The sequence below is a fragment of the Pleurodeles waltl genome, chromosome 1_1, assembly GCF_031143425.1.
Source record: "Pleurodeles waltl isolate 20211129_DDA chromosome 1_1, aPleWal1.hap1.20221129, whole genome shotgun sequence".
NCBI classification, from domain to species: Eukaryota; Metazoa; Chordata; class Amphibia; order Caudata; family Salamandridae; genus Pleurodeles; species Pleurodeles waltl.
Genome location: NC_090436.1, coordinates 254,701,634 through 254,713,941, shown reverse-complemented (window position 1 = coordinate 254,713,941; position 12,308 = coordinate 254,701,634).

The window sequence follows — 12,308 nt, the reverse complement described above, 5'->3', positions numbered from 1 at the left end:
AGTCCGTAATGGCACCTTCTTGTCACAAATCACATCATCCAGAAAACCCACCATCTCATGCAGTTTAGCCTCAGGGGGTTGTGCAGCTATGCAGATAGTATCCAATTCAATGCCAAGGAACATCAAAATGGTATTAGGACCCTCCGTTTTCTCTGGAGCAAAGCCACTCCCAATTTCTGCACCAAATTCTGAAAAGCCTCCAAAGCATACCACATTCCACAGACCCAATCTGGCCAACAAAGAAAAAGTCATCGAAGTAATGGCATACCAGCCGCTAACCACTGAACTTGACAAAAGTCCACTGCAAAAAGGTACTAAACAACTCAAACAAAGAACATGAAATAGCACAACCCATGAGCAAAGTCTTGTCCACAGAAATCGCCCCCCAAACTGCATCCTTAATAAAGAGAAATCATCCACACGCGCAGGCAAAATCGGAAAGGCTGATTGGATGTCACACTTTGCCAGCTCAGCGCCCTGGCCTACTTTCTTCACTAACCGCAAAGCATCATCAACTGAAGCGTAAGACACTGAAACTATCTTCTCTGCAATGAAATAATTAACTACAGACCCTTCTGGCCATGCTTGATGAAGAACCACGTGATACTCCCCTGCACCTTCTTGGGAACAACACCCAATGGGGAAATGATCAAATCTGGAAGAGGCCAGTCTCAAAATGGACCCACGATCCTACCCTCTTTCCTTTCTTTAAACAATTTCTTCTGGACAATGGGAGGGAGTTCCCTGGCTGATTTGAAATTATCTACCCACCTCCTGGACCTCGGACCCTGGTATCCCAAATGAAAACCCTCCTTGAAACCACATTCCAATTTTACAGCTGCCTCCCTGCCCAGATAACCCAATACCCAACATGATAACCTGTCCACATCAACCGGAGTAGGGGCCCTTCGACAAAGGTTGACTCTTCTGTCCTCTGCCCCTAGCAGGCTGCCACTGATCTCTGGGATTAACCATGGAGAAACACTGTGCAAGTGGGCGTTAGCCTCCGCACCTTGAGCACTCCTGCTTGTATTCGCAAAACTGACCTGGACAAAAACCTATGTTGAATCCCCAACAGGCTCCTGAAGTGAGACTCTGCCCTCTCCATCCAGTGACCTGTAAAGAAAAGGTCGGTATGTGATGGGCAAATCGCTCGCTATATGAGTAGTGGCTGGGGGTCGGGTAGAAGTTATCCATTAAAAACACAACTCGTGATTGACATCTCCCCATGTCTTGTCAGGATTAAGACTCAAACGAGCCCTAAAGTCCTCATAGTACCTTAACAAGGCAAATCCTCCGAAACACATCTGCACCTTCTGAATAATGTTCATGTACTTAAACATGGCGGCTGCTCTACCCATGTTTCTCGCAATATATATTGGCATATATGAGAAACGTCCCTTCCCATCCCACAGTTCACCCTCTTCAAGCTCACCACTCTCTTCACTGTAATCCAAATACAATACATCATCAACACCTCCATCATAATGTTGCTACGCCTCGGCTGTGTGAGGCAATGAAAATGACCACTGCTCCCTCCTAGCTGGGAAAGCCGTAACTGACTCTCCCATTTCTTCAGACAGACCTCCAAGAGCCGCCCTCTGCTCTCTGGGTATCTGCAGTCTGTATGCAGCCCATGCGTCGCTCAAAATGATAGGGTAATTGGTTACAGGTGCCTCCTGAGCTGCATCAGATGCTAAATCTCATTCTGAATTGTTCCCACTCGGGACCAACACCCATCTACCAACTGCCCCACTAACCTGAGCCTAACACGTCATGCCACACAGCATCCCTTAGCTTTGTGGCACCTGCCATTTGAAAAACAATTTCAAAAGCATTCCTTTGTGACCTTCAAATTAGGTGTGGCTATAAAATAAAACAACTGGAACATTCACAGCCTGCCATGACCTAGTCATTTGTATGTTTTTATGCCTTAAATGGGTATTTAATATGGATCGGAACATTTGAATGTAAATGCCCGTTTAATGCTGTGAAATGACTACCATCATTAGTGTAATAGTCTTATGGATGCAACATTTTATCTAGCTTTTGTGTTACAGTAGAAAAAGTCCTGAATATAAATTGCAAAATACTGGGAATCTCGACGTCCGTTCAATGTTTAGTCTGCATGTGTGAATTTTCTGTTTACGTTGTGACTTCTGCATGCCTTGTCACTAAGGATCACTGGGCAACGAAGCACATGCAAACATGCATTATGGTGTATTTATTCATTTATTACTAGTTTGTCTTGACAAAAGGTGCCAATACCTAGTGTAATACTTGGACTGACATAACATCAGTAATTCATATTGTTTTATGACATTATCATTACTACTGTCTAAGGCCTTACTCTTTGCGATTGGTCTAACATCCCTGCATGCATCCATCTGTAAATTCAAGCACTCACCCATATACCCAGCCATTCATCAATGTATTTCCTTATTCAAATATTCCTCAGTGCACTCACCCATTACAAATCCACCCAGTTACTCATTCATGCACTCACTCATTCATCCAATCATCTTCCCAATCACTGACACAATCCCATAACCACACACAAACCACCAATCAAGAAGCATTTTCTAGAATCGCCAACTGTCCATTATCACTCTTTATGGTCTGTGAGTGGGGAGACTGCATGTGCGTGTAGCCATAAAGATATGTACTGGGTGTGGTATAGGTTACTGAGTACATTTTTGGGGGTTTCATTCTAGAACGCCTACCTCTAAATCAGGTTGCTCGCCTCTTTAAACGGTACATGTTTCATTGAGCTTTCTGAGAGTGGCTATTGCGCAATAATAAATGTGTTACAATCTCTCTACCTCTTCCTCGAGTTAGTCCTTAAATAAATTCTTTTATTCCATTAAGTTAGACCATAAAAGTCAGCATAAAAGCACAATACATACAACAGTTTATCAATAATTCATGGTAACGACAAAAATATATCATCCTCGTATCATAAAATTGGTAAAACCTTACAGAATAAAAGCCAAAGGGTAGAAAAGATTAGAAGAAAACAAATAATTTACGTGACTACAGTGGCCCTTTGCTTAGTGGCACATTGAGTAAAAGCATCAATTAGAAAACATATCTTCACAGTAGGCAATGTTTGCAGATAAGCCAAAGCAGGTCTGCAATGCTGTATATTAATCTGCTTTAAGTCCTTAAAACAGAATAAAACCTGCAAAAAACAGAAAGTGCTTTGGGCAGAGCAGTCACCACAAGGCCAAACAGGTAAAGTAGGAAAATAAGCACCGTGTAACGGAAAAGCAGCCAATAAGCCAAAAAGTGCACCGTGCCTAATCCAAATCTGGCTAACCGAAATCTATGATGCTGGCTGCTCACACAAACTAAATAAGGTGCAATGCCAATATTTATGGAGATATCCTTGTAAGCCTGGACCGTTGGCTTGTCTGCCTCTTTCCTCATAGCCAAGAACTCCTTTTTCAAGGAATTTAAAGAGCTTGGTTATAGGCAAGCGCTGTGGATGTACTTAATCCATGTCAGATCTAGCGATTGACCGTGTTTTAAACAATCATCGATCACTTCCCAGATGAATGAAGTTTGGCTTCTAATCCAGATCCTTAGCCACAAGAGAAGGGGTTGCATTTTGATGAAGTGATTGATATACCCTATTCCCACTTCAGAATGGCAGATAAAGGAGCTAGTGCTTTTAGGCAAAGCAAGTAACCTTTTGACAAAGCCATTCTCGATTCTTGCCAATCCGCTTGATCACTAATGTCCCACACCCAGCCCAATAAGAGGCGATGGCACAGCACTTCGCTCTGTAAATTGCCACAAGTTCCATAGCGGGCTTTTATGCCACCATGCTGGCAAAACTAAAACCTGCATCCACAGCCTCAGAAAAGGCTTTGGCTCTTTATGTTTTTGAGGGACCCCATGTGAGATGTTTATCAAAAAGAATGCCTAAATAGGTAAACATGGGGAGAGAGCTAACTTTATTGCCACGGACAGTGAAGGCAGCATGATCACTTTTATGGTGCCAAAAGCCATGACGTGTCTTGGCTTGATTCACCTTCATATCCAGACCCCACATAAACTTACGAAAATGGTCGAGCAAACGCTGCAACCCAATGGCAGTCCTTGCGATGAGGACGGTGTCATCAGCATAAACTTAAGTAGGTAAGCTGCGGCCCCCAACACGGGGGCAGTCAGCCCTAAGTTCTAAAAGATCTGCCTCTTTGCCATTGATCTATAATTAGAAAATGAACAGGGCCAAGACACAGCCCAGGTGCAATCCCCTTGCCGAATTGAAAGCAGTTGTCGGCTCCCCCCGGGGCCGTACCTCACACTGGCAGTAACTTCATTGTGAAGTTCTCTAGAAAGATAAGGACATATTGATCAGCCCCCATATCAGACAGGATGCTCCACAAATTGGCCCTGTGTACTGAGTCAAAAGCGCAGCTCAAATCCATAAAGGCCAGGTAGAGCTTGCCCTTTTTTGCCATGGTATATTTACTAATTAAGAAGTACAAATTGAGAGACTGTTCAACCGTGCCTAACCCAGGTCGAAATCAAACCTGGAGTTTCAAAAGGACATTGTGGTCACTGTCCTAAGTTTGCAGATGTTACAGCAGGATATGCCCTATGGTTTTGGCTGCTGAGTTGATTAATGAATTGGGGCGATAACACTGGGAATCGCCTCTGGAACCCTTCTTAAAAATAGGTACCATCATGGCATGTGATCAGGTCTTTGGGGGGAGGGGGCTACAGTTAGAACAGTGTTAAGAACATTCACCAAGAGTGGGGCCCGTAGTGTAATACTTTACTTAAATAACTCTGAGGGGAGCCCATCCTATCTAGGCGCTCTTCTCGCCGGGCAGCTGGCCACCACCGGCAAGCTCTCAGTCAGCTTGACCTCTGGGGTAAGATTAGTTGAAGCCAGCAACTGGGTAGACAAGGGAGAACCTTTCCCCGGGAGGAACTAACCTCAGAGTCAGAAGCAGCGTAAAGCTTTGAAAAATAGGAGACCCAAACCTTTGGTGTGATCACAGTATCAAGACCAGAGTCCTTAGTGTTATTAAAATAATTACAGGTCACTACCTGCCAGAAGAATTTGCTATCACTGAGTTCACTGGCCTGCAGTATAGAAGAGTAGGCTTCCTCTCTAATACTATCTTCCTAGCTCTGAGGACTTCCTTGTAAAAAGCTCAATGGCACGTAGCAGAGTCTAGTCCCTAGGTGATTGCTTAAGGGTTTCCAGTAGCTGGTTATGGGCCTTAGTGCAGTTAATATCGAACCACTTGGCACACTTCCTTCCACCTGATGTAATTGGAACCAGAAGCATTTCATGGGCCAAACTGCAAATCCTGTAAAAGCTATCAAGAAGCTCCTGCCCCCGCCCCTGTTCATAATTGTCTACAAGATAGCTCAAGAAGTCAGGGTGTGAGGACATCACCAGGTTATTTAAGAAGAGATCAGGATCTACCTTAGACAGCTCCTGATCAACCCTTTATTCTTGGAGAATAAGAGGTGGCCAGTACTGCTCACAATAGGCATCTTGGCGAAAAAAGAAATATCAGTGAAGAGAGCCAACAGCCTATGGTCGCAATGGGGTGAATCAACCAGATGATAACACAGCAATCAATCCCCCAGTATTTTTGAAAAGAAGACAAAATCAATGTGGCTAGGGGTACCCCTACCAACAAAAGTGGAAGTATCAACTGATACCGAACTAAGGGAGTCATGGGAGAAAATTAAATTGTATTTGACCAACAACGTGTCCAATTCACTACCAAGCGAGCAATGAGAGAAATGTGAGATGTGGTCCGCGCATCACCCATCAGCCCACAGACCCTACCTGCAGAGTTCTGGCATGGACGTAGATTGAAATCTCCCAAGAGTACCAACACATAGCTGCCCCGATATTACTGACACATTAATCAATATCCACGAACAACCTGCTGGCCAGATCTACGTTGAAGGTATAAAACACATTATTATAAGCATTAATAGGCAATAATCAGGTTTTTGCGCACTGAAACAAGATGAGCTGATAATACACAGAGGCACAACTAGACCATAGAGCCTTAGCAGGGAATAACAGAGACACAAAAATGATAAGCTTGGAAACTGAAATCAGGAGATATAGGCCCTCATTACAACATTGGCGGTAAAAGCCGCTTACCGCCGTGCAGAAGACCGCTAACACACCGCCGTGGAATTCCGCCACAGCTATTATGACCCACAGCACGGAATCCGCCAAAATTCAGACACCCACACAAGTCCGCCGCACCAAAGGTCAGTGATAAACTGGCGAAAACAAAACCTCGACCGTCACGCCAACAGAAATACGCCCACACTATCACGACACACGAATCCACGCGGCGGTCTTTCAACCGCAGTATTCCATTGGTGGTACACACCGCCATGCTCAAAATACACACACTTTTACAAAACACAACCACATTGGACAATTCGAAACACACACACCTGATACACATACACACACCACTCCCACACACCCAATACAATATAAAACACACACCCACATCACCCACAAACCCCTACAACCAAAATCCCGAACGAAGGCCAGAGAGAGACACCACAAACAACAACCAAGCATCCACAGGCACACAATACCATCATCAACAGAACTTCCACGCACCTCACACAACACACCACTAAATATCACCCCACTTATCACTACACACACCAACCCACACATCACCCACACCACCCCATGGCACGGCAAAGACACCCCAGGTTCTCTGAGGAGGAGCTCAGGGTCATGGTGGAGGAAATCGTCCGGGTAGAGCCACAGCTATTCGGATCACAGGTGCAGCACACCTCCATTGCTAGGAAGATGGAGCTATGGCGCAGAATCGTGGACAGGGTCAACGCAGTGGGACAGCACCCAAGAAATCGGGATGACATCAGGAAGAGGTGGAACGACCTACGGGGGAAGGTGCGTTCCGTGGTCTCAAGACACCACCTTGCGGTTCAGCGGACTGGCGGCGGACCCCCGCCTCCTCCCCCACAACTAACAACATGGAAGGAGCAGGTCTTGGCGATTTTGCATCCTGAGGGCCTCGCAGGAGTAGATGGAGGAATGGACTCTGGTAAGTCAAATCTTAACTATTACATCCCCCACCCTACCTGAATTCCATCACATAGCCCCACCCTCACCCTCACCCCCATCACTCCTACTCCTCACAAATGTCCCACTATCACAACCCACACATCCCAACACCAAGCCCTGCATGCAACAACAGAGCATGGACACCCATCACCAAAGCGTGCCCACTGCACATACCCATACACCCCCCTAAACCATCACCACACAAGGTCCTACACAGGAATGCAAGCACTGGGTTACACGGACACCCACCTATTGCACACTATGGCACACACAGATGTAATAAACATCCCATTATACCCCTGCGGGACACCTACCCAACGTCACCAGACAGGAGGGTCCACACATGTCCACACCACCAACAGAAGAGGCCCACAGTGATGACAGCAGCTCTGTCCAACTGGATCTAGATGACCAGCCCGGCCCATTGGGGACCTCTGGACAGTCAGTTCCCCTCACACAGTCACAGGCCACCACAGAGCTTCCCCCCTCTGGAAACACCAGCACAGCACCCACCCAGCAGGCCCATACCTCTGTCCCCAGGACACGTCAATCAGCAGTGTGTCCACCACTACAGGGAACCCAGGCTAACCCACCACCCCAACAACAACAGGGACCTGGGGGCAGTGGTAGTGGGCACACGTCCAGGGGACGGAGGCCCAGGAACACAGGGGAACTGGGAGGGCTGCTGTGCGACAGGGGGAGGACAGGCCCAGGGCACCCACTCTCCACGAGGCCCTCTCCTCCATCATGGGAGCCTACCACCACCCCCAGGAGACGATGGCAACGGTACTGGCCAAGTTTCAGGTGACCCAGCGCCTGCAGGAGGAACAGTATTTGGGCTTCAGGGAGGAACTCAGAGCCTTCAATTCCACCCTGGGCACCATCGTAGGGGTGCTGAAGGAAGTACTCAACACCAGGAGGGACACTGTGGCACAACAAGTGGCCCCTGACACTAGCATGGACGATGAACTGCCCACCACCTCCGCCGGCGCTAGTGGACAGGAGGCACCGCCACAGGACCACCACACCAGCACCCCACCCCCTGCAGAGGGAGAACCATCCCGCAAACGGTCCCTGAGATCCAGGACAAAGACAGAGAATGATGCCAAGACCCCCGCCAAGAAATGAGACCACCCTGAATGTCATCCTTCTGTCCCACTTTGTCACTCTGTCCATCCTCAAACTGCCCCAGCTCCACTTCCTATGCCCATTTGGGCAATGCACCTACCAATAGACTAATACACTGGACTCTGCCATGGACATTCCTCCACCATCACCCCTCACCATTTTACAACCCCCTCCAATATTGAGCCCTTAAATAAAAACCCTTGAAGCACAAAACAATCTGGAGTCAGTCTGTGATTTCGGAATAGTGTATTAGCAATTACTGTGGCAAAATGCTCTTTCAATTGTAATGTCAACATACCTATGTCACACAGCTCTAGTCCATGAGGAAACAAAGCAGATGTCACACAGTGGGACCCACATCTGTGAAATCGTAAGGGAAAGTGACAACTCAGTGACCATACACTGGGTGAAAATGACAGACAGTAGAGAGGTAGTAGTGTTAAAGTACATGTAGTAGGCAGGTTTGTATTCTTACCTGTGTCTCACTGGAAATATTCGAGGATCACCGAGTTCCTGTTGTCCATGTCCTCTTCTGCTTCCTCGTCTTCACTGTCCACAGTGTCCACAGCTGCAACAACACCGCCATCTGGACCATCCTCCTGCAGAAAAGGCACCTGTCGTCGCAAAGCTAAATTGTGAATCATATAGCAGGCCACGATGATCTGGCACACCTTCTTTGGTGAGTAGAATAGGGATCCACCTGTCATACGGAGGCACCAGAACCTGGCCTTCAGGAGGCCGAAGGTCCGCTCTATTATCCGGCGAGTTCGCCCATGGGCCTCATTGTAGCGTTCCTCTGCCCTTGTCCTGGGATTCCTCACTGGGGTCAGTAGCCATGACAGGTTGGGGTAACCAGAGTCACCTGCAAATAGCGAGGGACAACTGTTAGACACACACTAACCTGGAGGGATATCCCCAGACCCAGACAACCATTCCCACTGACTTCCTTCCACGCGCTCACCCAATAGCCACACACGGTGCCTCTGGAGTTGCTCCATCACATAAGGGATGCTGCTATTCCGCAGGATGTAGGCGTCATGCACTGAGCCAGGGAACTTGGCATTCACATGGTAGATGTACTGGTCTGCCAAACACACCATCTGCACATTCATGGAATGATAACTCTTCCGGTTTCTGTACATCTGTTCACTCCTGCGGGGGGACCAAAGCCAAATGTGTCCCATCAATGGCACCTATGATGTTGGGGATATGTCCCAGGGCATAGAAGTCTCCTTTCACTGTAGGCAAATCTTCCACCTGAGGGAAAATGATGTAGCTCCGCATGTGTTTCAGCAGGGAAGACAACACTCTGGACAACACGTTGGAAAACATAGGCTGGGACATCCCTGATGCTATGGCCACTGTTGTTTGAAATGACCCACTTGCAAGGAAATGGAGTACTGACAGCACCTGCACTTGAGGGGGGATTCCTGTGGGATGGCGGATAGCTGACATCAAGTCTGGCTCCAGCTGGGCACACAGTTCCTGGATTGTGGTACGGTCAAGCCTATAGGTGATGATCACATGTCTTTCCTCCATTGTCGACAGGTCCACCAGCGGTCCGTACACCGGAGGATGCCGCCATCTCCTCACATGTCCCAGCAGACGGTGCCTATGAAGAACAACAGCGAGCACAGAGTCAAACAACTCAGAGGTACGTAAACACAGCTTACACAGAACACAAATCATAATCCGATATTTGGCCTGTATGTGTGTTGAGGCTAGGCCTAGGTATGTGTGACGCAGTTAAAAATTAAGTCATGTGGGCCCCTGAAATGGCGGTTGCCTGACCTGTAAAGTGGGACAATGGGATGTGAGGTAACTGCGCTGGCGTTGTACACCGTCACGGTAGGCGGTCGAAGACTGCGACGCAATGCTGCATTGGTTAACATTGGACCCTGTGGGTCCCAGGAGCCAATGACGATGTACGCCGGTGGTGACTGTACGCACCGCCACGGATGTGACCGCCATTTTCTATCTGTTCAATCACTCGATACCTGATCTTCGTCAGGAGAGGACCTACACTGCAAGTGCTGCTGTGACCTCGGTCTGGAAGAGACAATGGCTTGTGCAACTGGGGAAAGGGCCCCTGCCTTCACATCGGAGGAGTTGGAGAAACTCGTGGATGGGGTCCTCCCCCAGTACACTCTACTCTACGGCCCTCCAGAAAACAGGTAAATACACTGGGAGCATGCTGTATGGGCTATGCCTGTGTGGAATGGGGTGGAGGAAAGATGCTGGGGGGAGATTGACGCGTGTATGAAACGACAGTGAGTGCATGTGCATCATGGCAAGGGTAGATATGGGGGCCAATGACTATGACGGTGCATTTGGTAATAACTTTTCTTTTACCCCTGTACAATTTATGTAGGTCAGCGCCCACCAGAAAAAAGATACTTGGCGTGCCATCGCCAAGGACGTCCGGACCCTGGGGGTCTACCACAGACAGAGCACCCACTGCCGTAAAAGATGGGAGGACATTCGACGCTGGAGCAAGAAGAAGGCGGAGGCCCAGCTGGGGATGGCCTCCCAACGTGGGAGAGGTGCCCGTCGCACTATGACCCCCCTGATGTTCAGGATCCTGGCGGTGGCGTACCCGGAGTTGGATGGGCGCTTGGGGGCATAACAGCAGCCACAAGGGGGTGAGTACACTCTCATTCTGCTGATTTTGCGCGCAGTGGAGGTGTCTGGGTGGGGGAGGTGAGCTGTGGGTTTCCCTAGGCCAGGGCGAGTTTAGGAGGCAAGGTCCCCTTGTGCTGGCAGAGCCTGTGGCACCCCACCCCACCTGTGTACAGTGCCAAGTACACCTTGTCAGGCTCCTGTGACATCGATGTGCACAGATGTCGTCCATAGCCTTGTAGGCCATGTCCCAGGGATTGAACAGTGGAGGCCAAGTGTGCGGCGTAGTGCAGGGGGCTTCTGTGTCTGTCGTGTCCGCCAATGGTAGCGGTAATGCATGTCTTTCTTCTGTCGTCCTCCCCCTTTTTGTGGTATCCCTGTTCTTGTGTGCATTAGCATCATCAGGCGGAGGAGCAGTGGCAATGGAGCATGAGGGAGCTGCATCCCACATGGCCCTGGAGGGCGAGACAACGGACTCGGAGTACACCAGTGGGACGGAGGGCGAGGGGAGCTCCACGGCGGGGACAGGAGCTGACACCTGTGACACGGATTCGTCCTCTGATGGGAACTCCCTTGTGGTGGCGGCAACATCTGTGCCCCCGCATCTACAGATACAGCCGCCACCCCCCCCTACCAGCACAGCCCTCCCAGCTGCCCCTCAGCCTTTGCCCCGTGCCCGCTCACCCAGGAGGGTGGGCATCACCTTCGCCCCAGGCACCTAAGCCCCTGCCCCAGTCACCCCTGCTGCCCTCAGTGAGGAGGCCATTGACCTCCTCAGGTCCCTCACTGTTGGGCAGTCTACCATTTTGAATGCCATCCAGGGTGTAGAAAGGCAGTTGCAACAAACAAATGCATTCCTGGAGGGCATTCATTCTGGTCAGGCGGCCCTTCAGCGAGCTTTTAAGACTCTGGCCTCAGCACTGATGGCATCCATTGTACCTGTGTCTAGCCTCCCCCCTCTAACTTCCTCCACCCAGACCCAATCCCCTGTACCTCAGCCTATCCCAAGCCCACCTTCAGACCAGCATGCACACACGTCAACACACAAGGGAAGCTCAGGCAAACATAAGCACCACACATCCCACAGGCACTCACGCAAGCATCACACACATGCAGACATACCAACATCCACTGCCTCCACTGTCCCCCTCCTCCTCGTCTCCCTCCTAGCCTTGTCTACACTCACACCTGCATGCACTACATCTACAGCCACTACTGCCATCACCAGCACACCCACCACCACACCCCGCTCACGTGCAGTCACCACCCCCACTGCCATTCACACTTCCCCTGTGTCCTCTCCCAGTGTGTCTGTGACGCCACCTCCCAAGATACACAAACGCAGGCACACACCCACCCAACAGCCATCCACCTCACGACAGCCTCCAGCGCATGCACCTTCACCCAAAGTCACTAAACAAACACCTCCTACAACCACAACCTCTTCCTCGACTCCCAA